This window comes from Panthera tigris, chromosome A1 (genome assembly GCF_018350195.1).
Source record: "Panthera tigris isolate Pti1 chromosome A1, P.tigris_Pti1_mat1.1, whole genome shotgun sequence".
NCBI lineage: Eukaryota > Metazoa > Chordata > Mammalia > Carnivora > Felidae > Panthera > Panthera tigris.
The window spans coordinates 141,779,067-141,795,869 of NC_056660.1; the positions used below are offsets into that span (position 1 = coordinate 141,779,067).

The 16,803-nt window shown below is 46.3% G+C and overlaps 1 protein-coding gene across 3 annotated transcripts in view; it reads right to left on the reverse strand.

Annotated features, from left to right (window-relative positions):
- LHFPL2 (LHFPL tetraspan subfamily member 2) overlaps nt 1-16,803 on the reverse strand; it is a 171,481-nt gene that overhangs the window by 26,336 nt on the left and 128,342 nt on the right. Inside the window, exon 1 of one of the 3 annotated variants that reach the window (XM_042989086.1) lies at nt 107-207. The exons of 1 other annotated variant lie outside the window; for it this stretch is intronic. The gene's annotated coding sequence lies outside the window, so the exon portion shown is untranslated. One more of the 3 variants, XM_007079814.2, reaches the window with a different exon arrangement.

Sequence of the window (16,803 nt, forward strand, 5' to 3'; positions counted from 1 at the left end):
CCTTCCCCGCCCTCCCCGGCCGGTGCCGCCACTCCGACCTCCATCCTCCGACAGAACCCAGCTGTAGCCGATCCGGGGCCGGAGCCGCCGTTCGCAGCGCACTTACTGGTTTTCTTTGTTTCAAGTTGTCCCTTCCCCTGCTCTCGCACCGCGCTGGTTCCCTTATCTCCGGGCAGCACAACTCCGGGCCAGTGCCCGTTCCCGCACCCACCCCAGGCGCACCCTTTGGCACAGGAGCTCGTGCCCGAGCTGCTGCACCCTTGGGATGTGTGGCTCCTGCTCCATCATCTCTCACTCGAAAACGTCAAACAGCAGGGAGATCCAGCAAGAACTAGATGGGACTTCCAGTCAACCTTGCCAACAGACTGGCTATGTTTTTATAGAGCTTACGGGACCCTCTGCCTGCTGTCTTGGTACTAAATGAGCTAAGTTTTGACAAACTTGCACCAAAAGATTTTGGTTAAAGATAGAGAGTAGCAACACCCACTTGTATTGCTGGGAATCAAATTAGTAGCACAGACACAAGAATATCAGCTTAATAGGTGCATCAGGATACAAAAGGAAACAATGCTCTGAAAAATTACAAAACACTGCTCCCCAAACTTATTTTTATTCATTTCTCACAGGGTGATTTCTGGACAAAAAAAAACTACACTAATTAAAACTCAAGAAGAAGAAAAGAAAACCTTGAAGAGTTCATGACTTACTCATTTGGGGAAATTATTCAAAACAGAGGCATGAATGACCACTGACTAAGTGTCATTACCACTGAGTGGACTTGTTGACAACAGAAACTTGCGTATGAAGAATGTGTTCCTTGAACTGTCCCAATTCATCCCATGCGCCTCTGCCTGAGCTTTGATTCACCCCAGGTCTGCAACTCAACATGCCCATTGTTTCTGGTCTCACAAGGGCTCATTCTGTTCCCTGGGACAAATGGCTTCATAACCAGAGGGCTTTGCTCTAACAGCTCAAACCTCTTTCAGAGGGGCCTGAACCCTGAAACAGGGGTGCAGTGCTCATCGGCAGCCCCATCTGCTACCCCTTCTCCAAGGTCAGAAAGAATCGCACAGTTCACATCTGACATCTGGGTGCAAGGCTCTGTTCTGAGTGATGAGATCTTATTAACTGAGGTCACGTCAACTGCACAAGAACCACAAAGAGCCCTCTGGCATGCTGGCAGTGGGGTGGGGCCAGGAGTTGTTGAAGAGGAAGGCAAGTGGGGAAAGAAGGAAGCCCAGAGTCAAAGCTTCAAAGCTTCTACACCATGCTGGTTGACAAGGTGTAGTGACAGAGAACTACTTATCTCATAAAACACAGTACATTTAAAAATCCTCAGGTCATTGCAGTTACACAAGATGCTGTTTGGAGAAATTACCTAGCACAGTACTAAAAACACAGGCCATTAATGACTGTCTGTGTGTGTGTGTAACGCAGCTCTCCTGAGCGCTGGGGAAGGGAGAAGTGCGTTTCACCCCCAAAAGTTTTGGAGTCCATCAGGTCTGGGTTCCAAAAACAGCCCCACCACCAACTGGCCATGTGGATGCCTAGTTCTCAGAGCTGCAGCTTTCCTCATCTACATGGAAACAGTAAAGTATCCCGCTTCACAGTATTGCTTCGAGAAACTATCAAGAATCTGTTAGACCTCAGGGTCTGGCAGAATAAACACTCACTAAATAGCAACTCCTTTCCCTTAGAAGCCTTTCTTCCAACATTGAGGACACTGATCAGATAACAATTTAACTGCTGGAAGTGCTCTGCCCATCACAGAAACTTGGCTATTTACACACAAAGATTAAGCACAGGCTATTTAGAGACGGAGGAGGTCAGCCTCCCCGGTGTCAGCCTCCCCGGTGGGCTTCTTGGGAGGGTCCTGGTCTTCCTACTTCCCCACTGCCTACCCTGCTGCCAAACTCAACTGTGAAATAAATTAGCATGAGGCCAGAAGCAGAATCTACTCCCACTCGTTGATCTCACCCCCACTCGACCCCAAATACCACCACAGAGAAATGCCTTTTGAGAAAAGAGTTACCAACACAAAAAAGCTTTGGGGGAGATTGTTTAGAATGAAACAATCATTGTGAATGAGAACAAGAAACAAGCCCCTGATGACTCCCGGAGGCCCCATGAGCTGCACCCACCTGCCCGCCCGCCAGGCTCACAGATGCTTTGAGTCAACAGGTGGAAAGCCAGCCCATGAAGAGAAGACGAGGCTTCTACAAAGTCTTTCCATTTGATTAGACAACTAGCTCACTGATGTGCCAGCTGATCTCAATCCCTGCTCCTCTTCTGTTTAATGGGAAAATGTCAATGTGAATATAAAACCTCTATGTGTTTGTCCTCTTGCAGAGCCTCAGGACTCTGCTGCAACCTCTCAAGTGACCTGGATTGTAATAAACGTGCCAAATGTCCACTGTGCTGGTCAGCAAACTTGGCTCAGAGTCAGGCCCACAATCAGACTGCTATTTCTGAAGAGAAAGGATGTGAAACTTTGGGAGAACAGAAAGCGGCACATTCAGGCTTAGCAAACGGTCCATGCCACATTTAGGGCGGAATTATTTAGGGAGCCATGTGCTTAAGTTCACAAAACATAGTTCTCTGTCCATCCATGCCACAACAATCCCCTATCTACTGCACCAAATTCTCATACCCATGCCAGCGTGGCTGGAATGAGGCTTTTATTCTTCTGTTTGGAATAGGGAGATAACATGCTTTGGTCTCTCCAGCCAAGTTTGCTAATTACTACTATAAGTAGAATAGCCATGCTACGCACGGCTGGCTGACTGACTGGCTTTCCTGTGCATCCAAGAAAAGTCCTCAGGTCGATGGCACAACGGACAATCTGGAAAGGCATCAAGTCTGTGCTCTGTACAGCGTCCCAGTTTGGTCATGTCACATGTGCAAGGACAGGCACCTGCTGGGACAAAATCCACAGCAAAGGGGAAACAGATCCTCCTTGTAGATCTTGTTAACTGTCGGGATTCCAGCACAGAGCTCCTCAATATGCTATCCACTGCTATTCCCTGTAATCCCTGCTTCTCCAAAACTCACTTAATTGACATTCCATGTAAAAGTCTTCTCTCCATAGGCCATTAAGTACATTTCCACTCCAGGACGGCTGAGTGCTGGTCATTTCCCTGATGAGTACATTTCCCTGATGGTCATGGATAATCTGGACGGTCCTCTGACTTTCAGAAAATGATGCTATGATTATCACAAAGGCCCACAGAGTAAAGCCTCTTAGCAAGCAATAAGAAGAAAACAAAAACAACCAAAAAGAGAATCCTGCAGAAACCTACAGTAACCTGCAGCAATATTACAGTCAGAATGCAGAGCAAGGGGAAACTGATTAATGGTTTGGCTATGGGAGTCACATTATATATATATATATATATATATATATATATATATATATATATATATTATAATATATACACACAGCCCTCATATTTATAAACTTTTTCAATTTTTTTTTTTTTTTTTTTTTTGAGAGAGCATGAGTAGGGGCAGGGAGGCGGGGACAGAGAGAGGAGAGAGAGAATCCCAAGCAGGCTCTGCACTGTCAGCACAGAGCCCAATATGGGGCTCGATCTCACAAATCATGAGATCATGATGCAAGCCAAGATCAAGAGTCAGACACTTAACCAACTGAGCCACCCAGGTGCCTCAAAGCCCTCATCTTTAAAATAAGGGTGAAGTTAGTAAGCCGAGCCCAGCTGGGTTTGTACCGTCCACCACAGGGTCCTGTCTTTTGCAGCTTCCTGCTGTCAGTAAGAAGGGAAGAAGGTACGGGTGAAGCAAGATCGCCCTGGGCCGGCTGGTCAGGAAACCACAACAGAAATGAAGGAGCCGAGGGAAAGGACTTCACTGCGAGGCACACATCACTAGAGCATGCCCCCGTTACTAGAGCAGCAAAGGCCAGGACAGAGTTTTGCTTGTTCACCTTGCTTGTTCACCCTGGTTCTCTTTTGCTACTTTATTATGAAAATCGTCAAACAGAGATACAAGCTGAAAAGAACAGACTGTGAACATTCAGATTCAACGCCAGTATACAGCCTCACTCTACCACTCGGCCTTTTTCTTCCTGAGCCATGTGAAAACAAGCCACAGATATCTTGACACTTGAACCCTAAATACTGTAATACACTTCCTAAAAATAAAGACATTTTCCTACAAAACCACAATAAAATTAACACACCCCAAAAACTGACAATACCTCCCTTATATCCAAAGCCTAGTGCACACTCAAATTTCCCTATCCTGCCCCATTTTTTACAGCTGTTTTCTTAAAACCATGACTCAGTCAAGACTCATGCACTGCATTTGGCTTTGTGTCTGTAGTTTCTTTTAGTAAAAAATAGTCCTTTCACCTCTAACCCTGTTTGCATTTTTTCCCTTGACACTGACGTTTTTTTTTTTTTTGAGGATACCAGGCCATTTGTATTCTAGAATACCCAACAATATAGATTTGTCTATATCCTCATGCTGTCATTTAAAGTTGTTCTCTATCCCCTGCTTTATAGAAATGAGGTTAAATCTAAAGGCTAGTTTAGAATCACCTTAAATATTTTGAGACTTCTTTGTAGGTGATGCCGTATTTGTTATTCCTGCTCTATCACATTTGGGAGGAACAATACTGAGCTATACCTCAGAATCAGAATAATTTTATACATATATGGACATACATGAATATGTACGTGTGTGTGTGTGTATCTTTATACACATACATATATAGAAAGCAAGACAGACAGGGGCGCCTGGGTGGCTCAGTCACTTAGGTGTCTGATTCTTGGTGTCGGCTCAGGTCGTGATCTCGCGGTTTCATGAGTTTGAGTCCCACAGTGAGCTTCTCACTGGCAGTGCGGGGCCTGCTTGGTGTTCTCTGTCTCCCTCTCTCTCTCTGCCCTCCCCCCCACTTTTGCTGTGTCTGTCTCCCTCAAAATAATTTAAAAAATAAACTTTAAAAAAAAATACAGACAGACAACGTACCCAGGGTCCTCTCTGGCCCTGAACAACCAGAATTCTGATGAGGGAGCACGCAAAAGGCTGGCTGAGTGAGCTCTGTATGTTTCAAAGAGCTCCTTGGGTGAGTTCTGAAGCCACTGCTGAGAAGCCCTGTCTTAAAAAATGCCATCCCAGAAGCTTAAAGCTCTTTACCGAAGGGATTTTACTTCTAAGAAATATTTGCTGTATTTCTTTGAAATGGAACCACATTTTATATACTACTTATGAAAACACAGAAATATCTGCAAACCTGGGGAGTAAGACACAACTCTGAAGAGCCCTTTCCAGGAGGAATGACTTGAGCCAACAGAGCCTGGGTTTTGCGTGAAAGAAGGAGGGGGCATCTTTCCTCTAACTTCAGAGCCCTCCCTCTCAAAAAGGACAGATCTGGGCTCCCTGAAGCTTCCCTCCGGCCTTGCTCTCTTCCTACCACCCCTGCCCTCAGCCAGTCTGGAGGAAGCATCAGGTGCTGGCAATGCCAGGTTGAGCAGAGGCCACCAAACTGTGAGAGTGTCTTAAGAGCTTTGTACACGGACTCAAGATCCAATCTCAGCTCTGCCACTAAATAGCTGTGTGTCCTGGGGCAGGCTATTTAGTTTTAACCTCTGCCAGCCTCAGTTTCCTCATCTGCAAAAAAAGAAAGCAAAATCTTCTTCCAAAGGCGGCCATGAGGATTAAAGGAGATGGCATATGGAGAATAATCAGCATATCTTCCCGTTCATTGTGCTTAACATACGTTAGCTATTATTAATCATTGTCATGTGATTAAATGATAACACATCATCATATGAATCACATGATCATATGACTACATAATAAATTTACTACAGTGACCCATGTGACCCAAAGAATCAATACACTTCCGAGCAGATTGTATTTTGCTCCCACATCACTGGTGGTTTCTCTGGCAATATGGTCTCCAACCCAGTGTCTTCTGGAAGCCTAAGAGGATTAGGTGAGTAGAGTTTATGTGCTTTTGCCTTCTGTAAATTGGAAAGTCCCTCTAGGGACTGCCTCTTGGGTGGTCCCTGGACCACCTTCCACCTCCTAGAGGGAGATGTAGGCCACCTGTTTTAAAAACCCTAAGTTCCTGATCCCCACACGCTGAATCAAACTTTCTGGAGGTGTTACCAGAAACTGTGTTTGTAACAACCCCCCCAGGTGATTCTTGACACAGTAAAGTCCTAAGACTCCATTGGGAGGAAGCCTTGCACTCGGTGAGGTCGCTGGTATCTTGGAGCTGGGGAAGGGGCCAAAGAGAAGAGGCCAGGAAGAGCTTGGCCTGGCTCATTAGGATAGAGCCAGATGACCTGTCCTTGGCACAGCTCATGGCATCACAGACGTCTCTGGAACAATGATTCTACAGGGACAGAAGCTGCTTCCCCGTTCACATGTTGTCCAATGGTCCTTGCATTCACAGCACGAATGAGCTCAAACATTCAGGACCTTCCCTTCAGAGCACAAAAGCAGCTCGCAGAATGGATGGATAGTGCCGGTACAAAAAGATCGGCACTTGGCATGACTTAAAAAAAACAGTTGGGGGCACCTGGGTGGCTCAGTCAGTTAAGTGTCCAACTTTGGCTCAGGTCATGATCTCATGGTCCATGAGTCTGAGCCCCACATCGGGCTCTGTGCTATCAGTGCAGAGCCTGCTTCGGATCCTCTGTCCCCCTGTCTCTCTGCCCCTCCCCCACTGGTTCTGTCTCTTTCTCACTCTTGCTCTCAAAAATAAAATAAAATAAACTTAAAAAAAAAAAAAGTCAGCTACCAAAGGAGGTTTTGCAAACTCTCATTTGCCCTGGCCGCCCCCTCAAAAACACAGATTACGGAAATGTAAACATCTTGACAATATTTAAGAAGAGGGCCCAAATGCTCTAAGAATTCTATTGTTCTTGGAGTTATAGTCTCAACATGCTCAAATCCTCCAGGATACTGCCACCCTCCTTTCCTCCTCCAGCTCAGCTCTGACCCCACTGGGAAAAGTCACACTGTGCTTCTCAACAGGGACGATTTTGCTCCCTCCCCCTTGCAGACGGCACGTGGTAACGTCTGGAGACATTCTAAGGTGGTCACAACGTGGGGCGGGGTGGGGGGGGGGTGGGAATGTGTGCTGCTGGCATGTTGTGGGCCAAAGATGCTGCTAACCAGCCAGCGGTGCACAGGCCAGCCCCACAAAAGGGGCGATGTCAGCAGTGTTAACAGTGAGAAACCTTTTCTAGAGGCTTCCTGCATATAGAACAACGTTTACATTTGTAGGCACAACATGACACAGATTGCTAATGCCTGTAGTATTTACAAAGGTCTATTCTAATGAGTAAGCCATGTTCTACAATCTGGATGGATAGTCACAGTATTTACTACCTTACTCAATTTTTGGCTGTTTTTCTGAATTTTTGTTTAAGGTCTATGCGAGTCTGTGTGCCCAAGATGGCAAGCTGACAGGACATGCATTCCAACTTGCCAGAGGGAACACACTCAGGGACAGTGCCCTTGACCCTGCCCCTCCTGGGGCCCTGACAGTTTGTTTGGACCACATACAAAAGCCAGCTATTGTTTTTAGTCAGCTCTATTCTGCAAATTGCAAAACAGGGCGCCCAGGCTATTAAGAGCAGGAGGCCGTTTGCTGCTTTCTTTACCTCCCTGAAGGTCTCGGACTACCTCAGAAAACTTTAAGTTTGACCACATGGCCCTAATTTGTGTCAAATCCCCGTCGTCCAGAGTCGGGCTGTCCACTCAGCCCATGCTCAGGTGGCCACTCCAAATGCCAGGAAATCTCAAGGAACTTCCCAAGAAGCCCTGGGTAGTGTTCAAACATTCCAGTTACTACCTGACCCCACCCTGGCTTCCTCTACAAGTCGCCTTCCTCTCCAGCTGGACCTCTCAGCAGCCTCTGCTGCCTGAGGGACCCCCCAGGGCAGCAAGGACCCTGCCCCTCCAAAAGCAACTGAACAAGCCTTTTTTTTTTTTTTTTTCTAGGCTTGGAGCACCCAGTGATCTCTTGCTCACTGTCAAGCTTGCCCCTTAATTCCCTGCTCCTGGCCAGTCACACAGTTCCTTCTTGATGCCTATTCTCACTCCTCTGTATCCAGTCCATCTGCTTGCCAAGCACCCATTTCTAGAGATGGACTTTTACACTTTTTCCCTGAGGCATCAGAACCCACAGGGAGCTGGTCTACTTGCCTGGTCCTATTTTCTAGATGATCTATTCTTTAAGGTTTCTGAAGTCCACCAAACTTATTTCATAACTTTTTCCTTGCACAAACCTCATCACCTAAAAAGTTTTAGAAGCCAAGTCTTTCTTTACTTTCTTTACTTGTCTTCTACTCTATCAAACAGGAGGGAATGAAGAACCAATCTCATGAAGTCTGTTCTAGCTCACATCCTATAAGCCAGGGACCATATGCTTATGCCCTGAACATACTGTGGGGTCCAAATGTTTTTGATTTGTTTCAATGGAATTAGAACTTGAATTTCAAGAGTTGCCTTTTTATGTCACTATGGTACATAATTTTAAACTGAAGGTGTTTTTCAAGATCATAATGAATTCTGTGATAACAGGCAAAATTTAAGTCTTAAAGTGAGTCTCGTTAGTTTTTTCACGATCAATGAGAAAGTAGAGTGTTTTAATGGAGAAAAGTAACAAAGTTTGGAGAACAGAAAGCTCAGGAGAACTTATACATAAAAATCAAGATATATAACTTCCTTCTTCCTGAACGCCCAATGAACACGAGAGACTCCAAGTGCCCTCTGTTTAAGTGCCTCAACTCTGAGAATAAATAACCCTTAGGGAACAGGCTTCTGGCTTGTCTAAGTGGACAGCTGGACAGCTTCTCCCAGCACTGGGGAGCACAGGCATTCATTCTTATAGCAACTGCAGGCTTTCTAGTCCTTTCCATACACAGGCTGAAAGAATCACTGCTGTTCACAAGATACAATGCCATCGGCCAGGTTCCCTTCCAACAGCTTAAGAAAAACATGATAAATGGAGAGGATTATGGCATCTGTTACTTCTGAGTCTCTTGCACAAACTCACAAACCAGCAGAAACCCCAAGAATCAACTAGAACAAGAGTCTCATTCTGACTAGAAGCTTCTGTGAAAGCTTTTGTGGAAGACTGTATTATTCCCTCAAACATACTGTCTCTCCTTGCAGGAGGGTTCTATTTTTCTACCCTGTAGACATCAAGCCCGACTACAGGACTGGCTTCAGCCAATGTGAGAAGTGACATGTGCCACTTCTAAGCAGAAGAGTTCAAGAGCCGGTGCCTTATTCTCCAGCTCCCTTATGTCTCCCACGAGATCAAAAAGATCCCAGACAGAGGCCGCCCCATCGGCCTGGGTCCCTGACAACACGAAGCGGGGGCCCTTGATCCCTGATAAACATGCAGTGTGGGCAAAAAAACCAAATGTGTTACTGCCGGTGCTGAGACTGTAGGGTCACAGCACAACATGACCTCTTCCAACGGCAGTGCTCCCGCTGGGATCCGAGTGCCTGCCTGTCCTGACTCTCTTTGGCACCAGGTTAAATTCTACCTCACCATCCTCTACCACACACGTGCCAAAGAACTTTCTGAGATTAAACAATGATAAATGAGAAACGTTAAAGCTTGGCAACTATCTCAGCAGTACTCACTGTACAATTCAGTGAGGTAAGCTGCTACGATACCGATTTTCCTCTCAATATATTTATCTTAGGGTTAATAAATGGAAGTACTAAGACAGAAGAAAAATTCCCTTTTGAATAAATGCACACACTTACAAAGTGACTCAGAGGGCCAGCTTGAAGAATCGCTTCCACATCAGGCGCTCCTCTGAGGTCTCTCACCCCAGAGCCCTGACTCACTTGGAGCTGCCTCAGCTTTCCCTTCTCTGCTTCTATTTCTTCCACCCTTGGGGTGGTTCCAGCCATCTTCCACTGCCTCCGGCTGGGACCACAGCTAGCAAGTCTGCTCCCTTAGCGCAGGGGACCTCTGACCTTTGCCTGAGGGGGAAGGCTGGGCCACAGCAGCATTTTTTTTTTAATGTTTACTTATTTTGAGAGAGAAAGAGAAAATGAATGAATGGATGAATGAATGAGTCCCAAGTAGGTTTCACGCTCAGTGCAGGAGACCCTTGCAGGACAAGCTGGTACCAGGTGTCGGCACAAAACCAAGGTGAGGGCTGCCCAGAGGCCTGTCTGCAACAAGCGTCAGGGCAGGTCTTTGCAAGGAACTGGAAACCATAGGGTAGGAGTGAGTGTATCAACTGACAGAGGGGACAAAAGACCCCTGAGGGCACTGGGCGGGGCAGGACTCAGACCCTGAGCTTCTGGCTGTGGAACAAGAAGTAATGGCCACCCAGAAGGCACGACAGCCAAAGGGGAGAGAGGGCAAAGTCAGTGATGCACGAGGTGGAAGCAGTGAGCCACAGGGCGACAGCCATGACCATACTTTAAATTCTTTCAGGTAATCTCTACCATGAGAATCAGAATATTCCCTCTAGGAATATGGTCACTTCAGAGATAGCATCTGGGGGCAAACTGGTGGTTTCCAGGAGGAAGACTTTCAACAACTTATGAGAATATCTGTCACTTTAAAAATGAAGTTGTGGGGCTCCTGGGTGGCTCAGTTGGTTAAGCATCTGACTCTCAATCTCAGGGTCATGAGTTCAAGCCCCACGCTGGGCTCTGCGCTGGGTGTGAAGCCTACTTAAAAAAAAAAAAAACGAAGCTCTCGTTTTAATTTAGGTATTGTCTCTTTGTGAACCAAGTCTTTTTTTGTTGTTCTTAACAGCAATATGGTATCCTTTTATGAACTCAGTAAATAGTGCTAGACATAAACGTTAATCTGGAAATAGTCACTGGTAGTTAAAAAACAGCAAAACAAGTTTTCCTTTCCTTGCACCCCCACTGGCCCTGAAAATCTCACCCATCAGTGTTATTGACACAAGAAAACAGGAGAGGTTAATGTTCAAGCCGGGCCTCAGTGCCAAGGTTCCACCAGCCACTAAGCAGGTGATGGGTGTGAGCAGAAGTGCCATAGAAACCTCATCCTAGAGGCCAAGGGGACAGGCCAGCTACATGACTCAGAGGAGAGGTTCCCACCTGCTGGTGCAACCTTCACCCAGGAACTTCCCGAAGGGCACAGGGCAGGAGCAGCTCACCACGGCAGCAAACTTCACCCAGAATCCCCTTGAAACAAGCACAGCACAAAGCTGCCAGCTGCCGTCCACTTTGCTTGCAGAGCTCTCTGTGGAGTGATGTATTTCTAAATACCCACTAAAGGTTATTATTAGTGAACCCGGCCTAAAGATGCAAGACAGCCCCTATCTTTAGAAACCAAGAGGCTAATAATGTTGGATTTACCCTGAGACGAAGACATTACTCACCTTCTTTTCAAACCTTTTATATTCTCACGGAAGTCACTTCTGTTTCTAACCAATATTGCTAAGCAGTAGAATTTTACCTTTTGTCATGTTTACTTATTTATTTTCAGAGAGAGAGAGAGAGACACCATGTGAGCAAAAGTGAGTGGGGGAGGGACAGAGAGGGAGAGAGAGAATCCCAAGCAGGCTCCATCCTCAGTGCAGAGCCCAATGTGGGGCTTGATCCCACAACCAGGATATGAACTGAGCCAAAATCAAGAGTCAGATGCTTAACGGACTGAGCCACCCAGGCGCCCCAGCGGTAGAATTTTAAAAAGTTTTTGAATGAGGTAAAGAAGAGGGCCAATATCTGTTGTAGAGTATACTCCTATTTCTAAGGGCAACCCTGAAATGTTCAAACTCGTTTTTTTATTACTTTACTCACATCGATACTGGCTTTTTGCAACTGAAGACACAACCTGCCGCCTACAGTCTGAGCCACCCTGTCCTGTGTGCACACACTTCCTGAATGCCAGTGGGCTCGGAGAAGGAACTGACATCAGCCTAAAGCTTTATGCACCGAACACATGCAATAAAGAATAGAAAGTACAAGGTGGGTGTTCACAAACATGGCTCTTTATAACTCTATGTATCAAAAATCTCCCCTCTCTAGAGCCTTCCTCCTCTTGTCCGTTTAAGACCTATGAATTATACTGTGTGATCAGGAACGTGCACACACGTACATATTTGTAACATGGGATTTTTTTAAACATCTAAAAATCAGCAAGACAGATTTGCATACTGCCTCCACATCCAGGTCATTAAACACTATCCATTTCAGTGATTTCATAGCCAGCTATCAAGCTATCCAGCATTTTTCAACATTCCCTAATGAGAATGCCAAATTCAAAACCATAAGCAGGTTTAAACTGTCTTCATTTATTAACTAGAGGAATTCCCCGGATATTCAGAATTCAAACTGTTTTGAAAACAGATGGGCTTAAGCGTAGCTCCCAAAGGGATGCACGCTCTTCGAGGAAAAGCGTGCTCAATATACAGCTGCCAGCAGCTTCTGATAGTTGCAAAGACAGAGAAGTCCTCAAATGCAGGCAACAGCCTCGGCCTGTATTACCGAACTGGCCCAGTGTGGGAGGAACGTGCCCGCGGAGGCGGTCTGATGAGCTTCCCGCACTGCAGCCTAGATGGAATCAATGCAGACTCAAAGTTCAAGATGGTCAGAGAAAACCCCCTGTTTTGGAAGTCTGAACCCTTGTACTTGATCATATGATCTAGTACTTTCTTTCTGGAAACAGGGATTTATTGTTACGGTTTCTAACAATAGCAAGGCATAGTGAACAGAGATAAAGTTCAACTGGATGTCTCAGAAAAGAGAGAATGTGTCAGAGGGCCAGGCTGCTTAAAAACAAAGGGAAAAGTGCTCTTCTATGAGAAGAGACGCCCCAACCCTCTGTTCCCAGCTTCTCCCCTGTAAGGGCTGATAGACAAGGTTGGCAGAGAGGAAGCCTGTCCTGGTTTACACACATCCAGTGCTGTGGGCTCCAAGCGCCACACTGGGCTCCTGCCACCCTCCTCCCCAGCACGTGCCCGCTGGAGTGTATGACTCACTGAGAACCCACATGGCTCGGTAAGAGAAAGGTGCTAGGCAAGAAAGCCTGGGGGAATGCGTGGGGGAAAAAGAAATTAACTGTATCTGGCTGGGTAAGAAAATAGAGCTTCCCTGAGAAGTCGGAACTACCTCACAGAGGGCGTGAGAACAAACAGACTTCCTGACAGCACGCCATTTCCCACAGCCCCGATCACCGCCAGCCTCACGAGATGATACCCACATATGGCAGAGAAAGTTCTTTTCTTTGCATGTGAAACGCCAAGCTCTTCCATGAGCAGGGTGGCTGATAATTCTGGGTTCCGACATAAAATATGGGCTGGACAGGGCTTGGGGGAGGGTCTCTCAGGCTTCCTCACAGGATGAGGGTGGGCTCGAGAGTCAGCATCTCAAAGTTCCTACAACACAGGCTGCTCCACCCGACTAGACCACTGAGCTCCCCAGAAAGGCAGCACCAGGGGGTGATTCAGTGTGGAGTCAGCCCGCCTGGATTTGAATCCTGGTTCTGCTACTTCCTAGATGGTGACTTTGGCACAGACCTGCCTCTGTGCTTCAGTTCCTGTGTCTGTAAACTGGGGTACCAATACAACCTACCACGCAGGCTTTTTGTAAGGATCTACTAAGTTAAAATAAATAACAAGCTTAGAAGAGTGCTTGGCACATGGTAAGTGTTCCAGGCACTGGCCTACCCTCCCTGGAACAGGCTCCAGCCTCCCCATCCCCCGATGGGGGTTTTGCACCCAAATGGTCACTTTTGAGGTTGTGCCTGAGGCATTCCTTTTGCCATTTAGATCTCCTTGTTCTAAGGCCCACCTGGCATGTGGTGGTTTCCCTCACCTTCAAATACCAGTCTTTTCCATGTGGGAGTCCTAAGCAGGAAGGATGCAAAATGGAGCTGGGTCTACATTCAATGCTGTCACCCTGGCCATGGACCAGCTCTGTGTCTTTGGACAATGAAGTTCACTTCTCTGAAGTGGGGGTGATCAAAGTATCTACCTCACAGGCTGTCACACAGGATTACAGAACCTGTCCACGTGAAGTAAAGTTTAACTGTAAGTACTCATTAGGGGGTAGGAAGCATTACTTTTATCATCAGTCAACATTTTTTCTGCTCTCAAAAGGCTGTTTGTCTCCACATGGTCGCAAAAAAATCACCTTCTCGTATCAGTAACTCTCTACAGACAGAAGTTTGTCCAATGGCAAAGTAATACGTGGGAAAAAAGCACTTGATGGGAAGCCTGGAAAACATGGGTGCCGCTCTAGGCTCTTGCCCAACTGACATATGACCGCACAGCTCACTTTAACTGTTATGGCTTCGATGTCTCAGGCACAAAGTGACAGGGATGGGTCTGCGGATCACCACTGTCACTTCCGGTGCCAAAAGTCAGTCATTTCAAGCATAAGACCACCTCTTACTGCCTTCTCCCAGACCAGGGGCTCCCCTGGAGCAGGTGGCCCCACGTCCTACTTTTCTGGAGCGGGAGGCCTGCGGGGGAGGGCAGAGGGGAGGCCCTGCAGGTTATGACGAATGCCAAACACAGTGGCTGAAAGGTGGCAGAAGAGGGGCGTCTGGGTGGCTCAGTCAGTTAAGCATCCAACTTCGGCTCAGGTCATAATCTCACAGTTCGTGAGTTCGAGCCCCACGCCGGCCTCTGTGCTGACACCTCAGAGCCTGGAGCCTGCTTCAGATTCTGTGTCTCCCTGTCTTCCTGCCCCTCCCATGCTTGCACTCTAAGAAATAAATAAACATTAAAAAAACAAAAAGGCAGCAGAAGAGAAGGTCACATCTGATCACAGCACTGGGGTTGTGGGGTCTGGGGGTCACACCCTTGGGCAGTGCACAGGGACACTGTCCAAGGGCCATGGTTAGAGGGCTTGAGCTAGATTAGTTCCCTCTTCTCATCATCTTCTTGTTTTCTGCCTGGGGTGGGGCAACCCAGCTCTGACCTTTCATTTCCAGCTCCAGGATGTCTCTTATTCTTGGAAACAAAGCAGAGCAGTACCCCCTACTCGAGTCTTTGGGCTAACAGCTACAAATGAGGCCCCCTCCTGTCCTTGGCCTCAGAGATGAAACCTGAAATTGAAGAACCCTTACTCAGTTCTGAAAATTCAAGGTCATAAAAAGGGCCCTTCCTTTTTCCCCCCCCAAATTTTATTTATTATGAGAGAGAGAGCCTGAGTGTGCAAACGGGGAAGAGGCAGAGAGAGAGGAAGAGAGAATTCCAAGCTGGCTCCACACTGTCAGCACAGAGCCCAAAATAGGGCTCAATTCCCCAACCAGGAGATCATGACCTGAACCGATACTGAGTTGGAGGCCTAACCAACTGAGCCACCCAGGCACCCAAAGCCTCCTTCCTTTCTTAAATACTTTTGCTTCCTGTCCTAGACAAGTAAAATGCTTGATCATGAAGAATTTCACAGCCATATGCCAGAGGACATGATAGAATACAAAGTTTTAATCATTTTAAAGTATTTATATGTTGATTTCTTATGTGTTTTACAAAGGGTACCAGCTGATTCACAAATGCTCCTTAGTATGAATTCTCCAGATGGAGAAGCCAGCAATAAGAGATGCTCCTTTTTAAGGAGTTTAGTTTCCGGCAGGAGTCAAAAGTCATATCCCTTTTATTCCAAAACATAAACCGTATGAAACTGTCCTATAAAATTAATGTTTGCTACTGTTTATTCTCTGTTCTTTGGTGAATTATTAAAGTCAGCCAGTGCAATTCTCTGCTCAGTTATAAACGGCCCCAGAAGGCTGATTTGCATCCATCCAGGGGCACTTATTTCTGATAAGTACTCTTATTAATGATCTAATAAAATGTCTTGTTTTGTTATGATCAACCAAGTGATTCAAATGATGTTTAAAAATTCAGCACTCCAACCCGACAGGCTGGCGATGAAGCTGCTGAACCCACATTAATCTAAAGTGATTTCCAATTTTCTTTGGCATTATCAGTGAGATCATGGATGGATGAAAAAAAATTGTTTTTTTGAATTTTGGTCCCAATGATGTCAAAGGCAATATTTTATCAAGGTTCAGTAAAATCGATCTGATTAGAAATCACAGACAGCAAAGGCCAGGGGGAGGCCAGGGGGGAGAGGTGCTGGTAAGACACATCATCTGGCGGTCAAACACACACATCCTAAACTGGCAGGCAGGCTCCAGGCGTGGGCAGTGAAAATAAAGCTATGTCAACAACAAGAACAACACTCAAGAACGCGTCCACGTTCACCCCTCTTAACTTCCTGAACTTTGTTCCAAATGCCCTTTAGCAGAGGTGGCAATTCATAAAAGCAAGGGCTGAACCCTATCAGGCATCTGTGATGAAGAAGGAATAAAAATGCCCATATGTAAGGCCAGCTACGTGCAGGTGCTAATATGCTGATAAATGAGTTGTGCACATGCACAGAAACACCTCCCACCCCAACTGAGAAAGCCAGGGCCCAGATGCTGTAAGGACACAAGGAATGAATTTCTGAGGTAATCGTAAAACTGCCCTATCCTGCAAAAACAACTCTTCTTTTTCCTGGGCCCCAGAATATCTGATTTCTTCTTTTTTCTTCTGCTCTCATCTCATTAAACCCCACCGTTCTTTGAAAACAATGCTCATTAAATCTGTGCTAAAACTAAAGCACGTAAGGAGTCTTAGGCTACCAGCTCCCCAAACTGAAGAAGTCATAGTCAGATGCATTATTTACCTTTATCTATCACTGGGATTAGCAACCAAGCACTCAAGTTCTCAAGAGGTACGGTAAGACAGTTCCCTCTAGAAACAAATACCTTGTTCAAGACCTGACCGTCCAAGGCACATAGAGCAATCCACTGGGTCA